This window comes from Protomyctophum bolini, assembly GCF_963924005.1.
Source record: "Protomyctophum bolini genome assembly, chromosome: 18".
Taxonomy (NCBI): domain Eukaryota; kingdom Metazoa; phylum Chordata; class Actinopteri; order Myctophiformes; family Myctophidae; genus Protomyctophum; species Protomyctophum bolini.
Window position 1 is genome coordinate 14250585 of NC_137879.1, and position 8801 is coordinate 14259385.

The following is an 8801-nucleotide window of genomic DNA, read 5'->3' on the forward strand; positions in this document are numbered from 1 at the left end:
GCTGTCGGTTCGTCGCCAACTGTGCAGGGAGTCCAACCCACTCTGCAACCTGCTTGCTGTCATTTATTTTCATTTATACAGAGACAAACTTCATCATTACACATGCACCATAAATAAACAACATGGTAACTGCAGCATGTGTTATATGCAGCAGCATGTGTTACAGTATGTGCAGCATATAGATTTTTTTTTAGGGCTTGAGTGAGTCCCACACCACCCTGAACATGCATATTGCAGGCATGTTAACATGCCTCTCCATCTGGAGATCAAAACAATATAGCCTTAAAATGAAGATGTCTGTTCTGCTGTATGGTTCTGAGAGCTGGAGAGTGGTCAAGACAGACACAAGGAGAATAGAAGTGTTCCATAACAGATGCCTCAGACGTCCTATCTTTTGGCCGAATAAAATATCAAACAATGAACTGTACAAACAAACAGGGAGCCGGAGCATTACCAAGGACATTACACACAGACGCCTGAGATGGCTAGGACATGTACTGAGGATGGAGCAGGACTGCATCACAAAGGTGGCCTTAAGATGGACACCACCAGGCAAAAGAAAACCTGGGAGGCCCAAAACAACCTGGCGCAGAACTGTGACGCAGGAGCTGGAACAGATGAACCTGTCCTGGGGAGAGGCGCAACATGCTGCCAGGGATCGGATCAAATGGAGAGCGCTCATTGAAGCCTTATGTCCCATAGGGGACGAAGAGGAGTAAGTAAGTAACATGCATAGAAGAAAACAGCAGCAGCAGCAGCACACTGTTTTCTACAGGCCTGTGGCCCTCTCTACCAAAATAGCAGATCTACAAGCTCACACTGCTCCGGTTTAACCGCTCAGTCCCCCAGGGTTCTATATCATTACAATTTAAGCATTTTTAGCAGTCACTCGATCCAGACTCGAGACTTACAATAAGCAAGGGGAATGCAGATAGACAGTGTAGTTGTAGTGCCTCAAGAATCTAGGATAGCAGGTAAACCATGACCAGTAGCCATTGTCTAAACAAAATGCAATCTAAATAACAATAGGTGCATTCAAACTAGATAAACCATGGTCCTGGCACCTCTCTAAATAACATAGAATCTAAAATACAATTCTTAACATTGTATATGTACAGTGATACTACACAAACAAACTACCGTATACTTTTTACAGCCCATCTTATGTGGAGTCCCACAGGGGTCTATACAATCTTTTCCCTCGTCACACAATATCTTCTCCAAAATAGCTGATCTATAAGCTCACAACTCTTTGGCCAAATGTTCATCTCAGAATGGGGACACAGGATTGTCATTAAAAAATGCACAGATTTCCTTTGCAAAGCAAAGCAAAGTTCTTTGTTTACCCAGGGAAGCGGACTAAGCTCGAGATGCTTGTTTACAGCCACACCCTGCTCATAGAACATTTCATGGTAGGGCTTCAATGCCTTGCTCAAGGGCACTTCAGCGGTGGTAATTCTAACGCGCCGGTCCGGGGATTCGAAATGGCGACCTTCCGGTATCAAGACCGCTACGCAAACCGTTCGGCCACCGCTGCCCCTTAATATGCAAAAATATCTAGATTCTATAGCTGTATATAACAGCAGGGGGAAAAAAGGTTTGTGCAACTGTCACTAAAATATTCACCCCACAGGCACCCGGGGAATTCTGCGTGTGGGAATTAGTAAACAATACTAAACATGTCTAATTGACTCACATCGTAGGGTGTAGTGTACCGTGTAGGTCAGGGGTGCCTACACTTTTTTGACTATAATATTTTTAAAATGACCAGCTCAACCAGATCTATACCAAGCCAAAACCGTATTATCCCATTTCTGAAAGTACTGATGGGGCTTTGGAATAGTGGTGCTGACGTTACATATTTAAAACACACATAGAATTATTGTTTTGTTTTGTTACATAAATCACTTGAACCCTAGAATTTCTATTCTTAGGAGAACGGTAGACAAAAATTGCTGGCAAAGCGGTTTGGTGTAGAGGGGGAAAAACTAAGTACAGACTGAAAGGTCAAGTATTGACAGTTTAAGTGGTTAAATGTCTGAAAGTACACATGACCATGAATCCTATACACTTAACACTGATGATGGTGCTGTCAAACAAGTCTATGAAGCTCTATGAACAAGTTTAATTAATAAACTTGCTAAAGGGTCCGTTGAAGACCCCTGGCTTAGAGCAATGGTACTCAAACGTTCAAGGTCTCGCCGTAACTAATTGGAACCAAATGGAGCTGTTATATACTGCCAGAGTTACAGACTTGTAAGGGTCTCTCTTTGGTATTACCCAGGCCCCTGGCCTCCCAATCTCAGGGTGGACACTCTAACCACAAGGCCACTGAGCTGGTAAAAACTACGTAATGCTGTGATGACATTACTGTCACTCTGGAATGAACGCACAGAAGAAGAGCCCTCAAGCATGCCTTTACCATAGAATTGCTTGTCAGAAAAGAACACTTTCTGTGTTCAAACTGTATTTAGGGTGGATACAGCATATCCCTGGCTTTGTTTCCGTCTCCTTGTCTCCGGAGTGCAGATTTACGCTCTTGCTCCGTGAACGGAATTGAGGACATAGTTGTTCTCGGAGCAGCTGGTCAGACGTAGGACGGTGCTGGAACACTCAGATCCTGCCCCCCCCCCCTCCCTCCCTCCCCTGTTACAATAGCCTTGGCATCTCATTCCGAGGTATAAAAAGCCCCCCGGTGCTCATAGCTTCATTGGTGGGTTGGTATTTCTAGGTTAGATTGTGTGCAGAGCAAAGATCCTACAATAATAAGCAGGTGGAATCGATGTTTAAGCAAGTAGGGAAAGACCAGAAGCAAGTGAGTACAGCGCTTGATACTGACTGTGACGCTCAATCATTAATTAATTAATCAAAAAAGACAATAAAAAACAATAATTTAAAAAAAATACCTTCTGCAGGGAGACATTTCCCTGTGCTTTCTCTCATGGTCTCCTGTCTGTTTTGGTTTTGTCTCGTCATGCAGCCCCCCAAGGAGATGCTTGTCACGCAACAGCAGCACCTGCAGAGACAGAGAGACACCCTGACTTGAACAAGCTGTCCGCCAAGCAGCAAGACATTGCAGTTAAGTCAATGAGACTACTGTACTTACTGTAAATCACTGGTTCGGGGTCTGGCGGCCCGCAGGGGTCTCTGCCATCCATGTATGAATATATTGTTACTTTATAGCACCTTTTTATGAACGGAATGTAAATAATATGTAAATGTTTCCCCCAAAGATACAGTATGTTACGAGGAAAACTGGAGAGAATATTTGATTCCATTAGGACAGATTGAAAATAACTTTTATACTTGGCGTTTAACCTGCACTTAAACCCCACGAGTACCCGCCCACCACTTCTGTTGGGTTTGGTGTGAATGAATGGCATGCCAGCGTCATCGACATTCAGCTGACCCGGTAGCGACAAAATGACAATGAACCTGAAACACCAGTTGTCCTGTACCGCACGAAGGTCATCCATTTTCTCACCGCTGTCATTGTTCAGGTGTCAGCCTGGTGTTAGCCAACACGTTTGGTGTTAATCGACCCATTTGTCACGGCAGGTCAAACTCAAATTGATTCAGCATAGCTGGTTCCAAGACATACAGAGGGAAACTGAATATTCCACGCAGAGAAAGTACACAAATATCGTGTAAATGAACAAATGTCTTTATATAATATACGCACAGGTACTGTGGCCTGGCTCTTGGCCACAACAAATAAAGGGGAAACATATAGAGGGAAAGTGGTATTTTTGAGTGGTGCAACCACTCCAAGGAACAGCAATGTCCGTGTTCACCTGTGTTCATGAGCACCAGTATGACTGACTACCAGTAGGGGCGCTGTTGTGCCAGAAACAGAGAGAGAGAGATAGTATTAGTGCTGCACTGTTGCCTGCTAATGAGAGGAGAGGAGGGGGGGGGGGAGAGGGGAGTTGCACCACTCAGTTCACACATGGTGAAAATTAAAAGTAAAGCAAGGAATGTAAAGTAGTTTTCCAGGGCTCTATACTGGGTCCGCTAGCATTTCCCTCTAAACACCAAAAACAGCCGATCTTAAATCTGTTTTCGCAAATGTTTGCCCCCAAACATTACGCTATAGTTCCTATGGGGGTTCATGTGGTTAAACATTAGGTTGAATAAAGTTTGTGCGAGCGTGTGCGTGCATGTGTGCGTGCGTGTGTGCTTGTGTCACATGCTCAGTCATACCCTCACACCTTGCTTTGTACCACGGCAGAAAAAGACAGAGGCGTTCAAAGAGAAGTTTCATCAGAAGTACAAGGAGATGCGGAGGGTTCTGGACGAGGACCTGAGGACCACGCTGACCCACCTGGACATGGAGCAGGAGGCCTGCAAGACACTGCTGGAGGAGAAGATGGCGCAGTGCTACACCCTGAGCCAGGAGCTGGAGCAGCGCATCTCCAACATCAGCACCCAGCTGGAGACAGAGCAGCAGGAGCTCAGCGAGCAGCTGAAAGTCACACCGCAACATTTCTGTTTGTTGCTTTATATCCGTTGCGTCTCTCTCCCGACAGAGAGAGTTTGCTTAGCCTATGGCCCTCCCCCATGGGCGAGTCTCTCAGTTCGGTTAACAAACTGAGGTTACTGAAGTAACCCAGAGTTAATTGCAACGATAGAGTTTACAGTATAGATTATACAGTTTATATATTGTAACTTTAAAGGGACATTTCACTTTCAAACATGTTTGCAGTCATGTTAACATCTATTCAGGCTTTTGTGAGCACCATAATAGAATAAAACTAAACGTGGCAGTATGAGTCTGTCACCTAGAATAGGTGTATTTGATGAACCCATCATGGTTAAAATGGAGTTTGAAGTTACAATGGGTTTGTATAAGAATAAATGTCTGAATCTGATACATTTAATATCAAATGTCTAAATACTGAATCAAGCAACTGAAAAAGTGTCTGTGGTGAAACACAATTAGCCTGAGTAGACGTTAAAATGACCACAAACATATTTAAAGCCTAATATACCTTTAATCCTACACTTGGGGGGAAAAAACACTAATATAACATGACGTGTGGTGTCAAGCCAGTTTGGATGATCAGAAATGACAGCTGAGGGAGGAGGGAAATAGTGTGCAATGCATGTCCTTCACATTTGAAATATTCTATTGAATATAATAAAAAAGAACTGTAATGTTTTTGTTTTGTTTTCCTGTACAGAGTGCTGAAATGGAGAAGAAGTAAGTATGAGGACTTTGCTGCCTCCCATGCTACGTAAAATGATTTTCTTTTAAAACAAGCCCTAGTTTGAATGGCTTTTTATAGGCGGATATATGTGACTTACATTAACATCCTATATAAGGCATTTTCTAATTTTCATTATGCTTTATGTAGCATATGACATGTCAAACTATGGGGTTTTATGATTCTGAATCCATTCCAAGCATTAGTTTTGAACAAAACACACTCCTTGGGCTAAAAACGGCCATAACTAAATGTGCTGACCTCATCACATTTGTGATTTGTGTTTTCACATTGTTCATTTCAATTATAATACTTTATAATAATATGTATATACCAAAATATTTATGAGGGTAGCTATGAAAAAACAAAATATATAATATTGCTTCCTAGACTGTACTGTACATAGACAAATTCAGTATAGTACAGTATATTGGAGACAGACTATGGGACCTCACAGTACTTGTTTTATGAAAGAAATTTGTTTTATTAGAGAGTGACATTCACTGTGTGAATGAATATTAGAGCAGAATCTATTTAGCTAAATCTACAGTAGGCTTACACAAGTGACTAAGATTAAGATCATCAAGTAGTTTTCCAGTAGACCTAAGCCAGTGATTTACACTAAGAGATACATATCAAACTGACTCAGATCTCTCCATAACTATTTTAGATTAACTTTAGATTCTAAAGAGGAAACTGGTTTAGTAACTGTAAGTGTCTTGACAGATACAATCACAACCCTTTATCTGTTTACATGACAAAGACTGCATTGATGAGGAGCGGAAAATAACAACATTGCCTCAGTGTCTTTGTGGTGGTGTAATTGCCAATTTGTTGATATTATGTTTCATAAGTAACTAGAATCAGGTCTCAAATTCCGATTGGCTGAACAACAACAAGTTACGGTATAATGATGACTTGGAGGACAGAGTTTACATAAGTTACGGTATAATGATGACTTGGAGGACAGAGTTTACATAAGTTACGGTATAATGATGACTTGGAGGACAGAGTTTACATAAGTTACGGTATAATGATGACTTGGAGGACAGAGATGAGATGGATCTTCAGATTACTTCTAAAGTTCCAGCTGCCTGGAACTCCCCTCAGCCTCAGGGACCCTATAGGAGTCCCTGAGGCTGAGGGGGGACCAACTTTGATGTGCGTAGCAGAAGGATTCTCTGCCTGCTGCATTACGAGTTAAACTATAGCCCAGGGGTGTCCAAACTTTTTTCAAAGGGGGCAATATTAGAAAATATTAAAACACCCATGGGCCAACCTTACTATATCTCCTGACATAATGTAGTGACATACTAGTCTATAACAAAGTCACATAATGTAGCGTCGGACTAGTCTATAACAAAGTCACATAATGTAGTGTCGGACTAGTCTATAACAAAGTCACATAATGTAGCGTCGGACTAGTCTATAACAAAGTCACATACATGTGCATTGCATTTAAACGATTCTATTGAACTCATCATATCATCATCAATATTTCATATCAATGGTCTTTTGTCGGGTGTGTGCTGTGAACAAAAAGTGTCTCTCAGCCTTTTTTCAGCCATATGTCACATTGCCAAATGTAACCAGAGGAGCAACGTAAAAATAATAATACAAGGAAGAAGGAACACTGACAAATTATATTCTGGGAAATGCCCAGAGGCATGAAGGAAGCATGAGTTGAAGTCTGTTGGTCTCCCCAGGTTGGCGGAGGGTGTGTAGAGCCCAGGATCACATTAGATAATTGACACACGGGTGAAAAATGGGTTACAAAATCACGGGATAAAATATATATATTAAAAAATAAGTAAAAATGTCATACGGCCCGGCTGCGGGCCGTATTACATTTATCCCAGGGCCGCATTTGGCCCGCGGGCCACACTTTGGACACCCCTGCTATAGCCTCTTTCTGATCGGCTGGTCCTTATTCCACCCTATAGAAACCACTTATTTAACGTATAACCACGAGAAGCCACCTAGCAACAGAGCCATGTGGCCCATAGTAGTAGCCTCAGGTAGCCAGACAATATCACTGCGTGGATAGGATATTAGTCTCGTCCTTCTCAGTGTGACTCTTTTAGTTAGACCTACAACCAATCAGAGCAGCGAACGAGTCTCTGGCAATGTAGCCTCGGTGGCTCGGTCCCAGCCTTACTCATCTGCGAAGAGAAAAGCCTGGGCACTAAGGCAGAGAGAAGAGCCTGGGCACTAAGGCAGAGAGTGTATCGGTGGAGGAGAAAAGCCTGGGCACTAAGGCAGAGAGAAAAGCCTGGGCACTAAGGCAGAGAGAAAAGCCTGGGCACTAAGGCATAGAGAAAAGCCTGGGCACTAAGGCAGAGAGAAAAGCCTGGGCACAAAGGCAGAGAGAAAAGCCTGGGCACAAAGGCAGAGAGTGTATCGGTGGAAGAGAAAAGCCTGGGCACTAAGGCAGAGAGAAAAGCCTGGGCACAAAGGCAGAGAGTGTATCGGTGGAAGGGCCGGAACATCAGTCAGATGGATTTCCCCCGGATACAATATTTTTCGACCAAACACAACACAGATTTGTAAAGCGTCAAGTCATTTCCTTGCACGGTACTTCCACCAAAATCCCACTACTTCCGCCAATACACTCTACAGCGTAGGTCTTGCAATGTACGTCACAGGTGATAAACCGTAATCTGTAATCTGTCTGGGGCAATTTGTTTTGCAATGGTAGATTTGTCTGGCTATGCGAGGCTAGGTCAGGAACCTATTTCCCCATTTCTATATTGTGAGGTGGCTTGATGTACAAGTACACCCCCTGGACATGACGCTAGTATGTCACAGGTACATATACCCCCAATCCAACCCTCGACGCTGAGTGCCAAGCAGGGAGGCACATGGGTCCTATTTTTAGAGTCTATGACAAGGCCAGGGATCGAACCCCGACCTCCAAATCTCAGAGCGAACACTCAATACCACTGAACAGCCTGCCAACTGCTTAGTATATCATATCAACCATCTTAAGTAGCAAGTAGTTGTTTATTTGGCGCAGATGCTGCAGATGTTGCCCTGGACCCCGACTCAGCCCACCCCAAAGTGAGAATCTCCCCAACAGGCGCCACAGCCACCTACACAGACATCTGGCAGGAGGTCCCTGAGACGCCGTCGCGCTTCGACACCACCCTGAACGCGGTGAGCTACCAGAGCTTCAGAGAGGGCCGCCACTACTGGGAGGTGGAGGTGAGCGGCAAGACCTACTGGGAGCTGGGCCTCACCTACCCCAGCATCCCCCGCAAGGGCCGCGAGGAGTACTGCTGGCTGGGCCGCGGGAGCCAGTCCTGGAGCGTTGAATACTTCGACCGCGACTACGCGGCCTGGCACGACGCGGTTCATCACGAGCTCCCGCTGGTGGCAGGGTAGCAGTTCGCTGGCGTCGGGGTGTATTGCAGCTTCCCCGGCGGCTCGGTGAGCTTTTTCTGCGCCGACACCATGACTCCGCTCCATTGCTTCTGCGCCGGCACGTTCACGGATGTCCTGCTGCAGGCGATGTGCCCTGGCCACGACAACCAGGGCACCAACTGGAAGCCTCTTCAGATCTGCAGTGCCTCTCGATCCGCCAAGACACTTTGA

The 8801-nt window shown here is 44.5% G+C and overlaps 1 pseudogene across 1 annotated transcript; it reads left to right on the forward strand.

The window, feature by feature from the left end:
• The first annotated feature begins 503 nt into the window (after positions 1 to 503).
• On the forward strand, positions 504 to 8801 carry LOC308333532 (annotated as a pseudogene). The gene is made up of 3 exons: positions 504 to 715; positions 4198 to 4490; positions 8224 to 8801. The product of its transcript is annotated as an uncharacterized misc_RNA (transcript).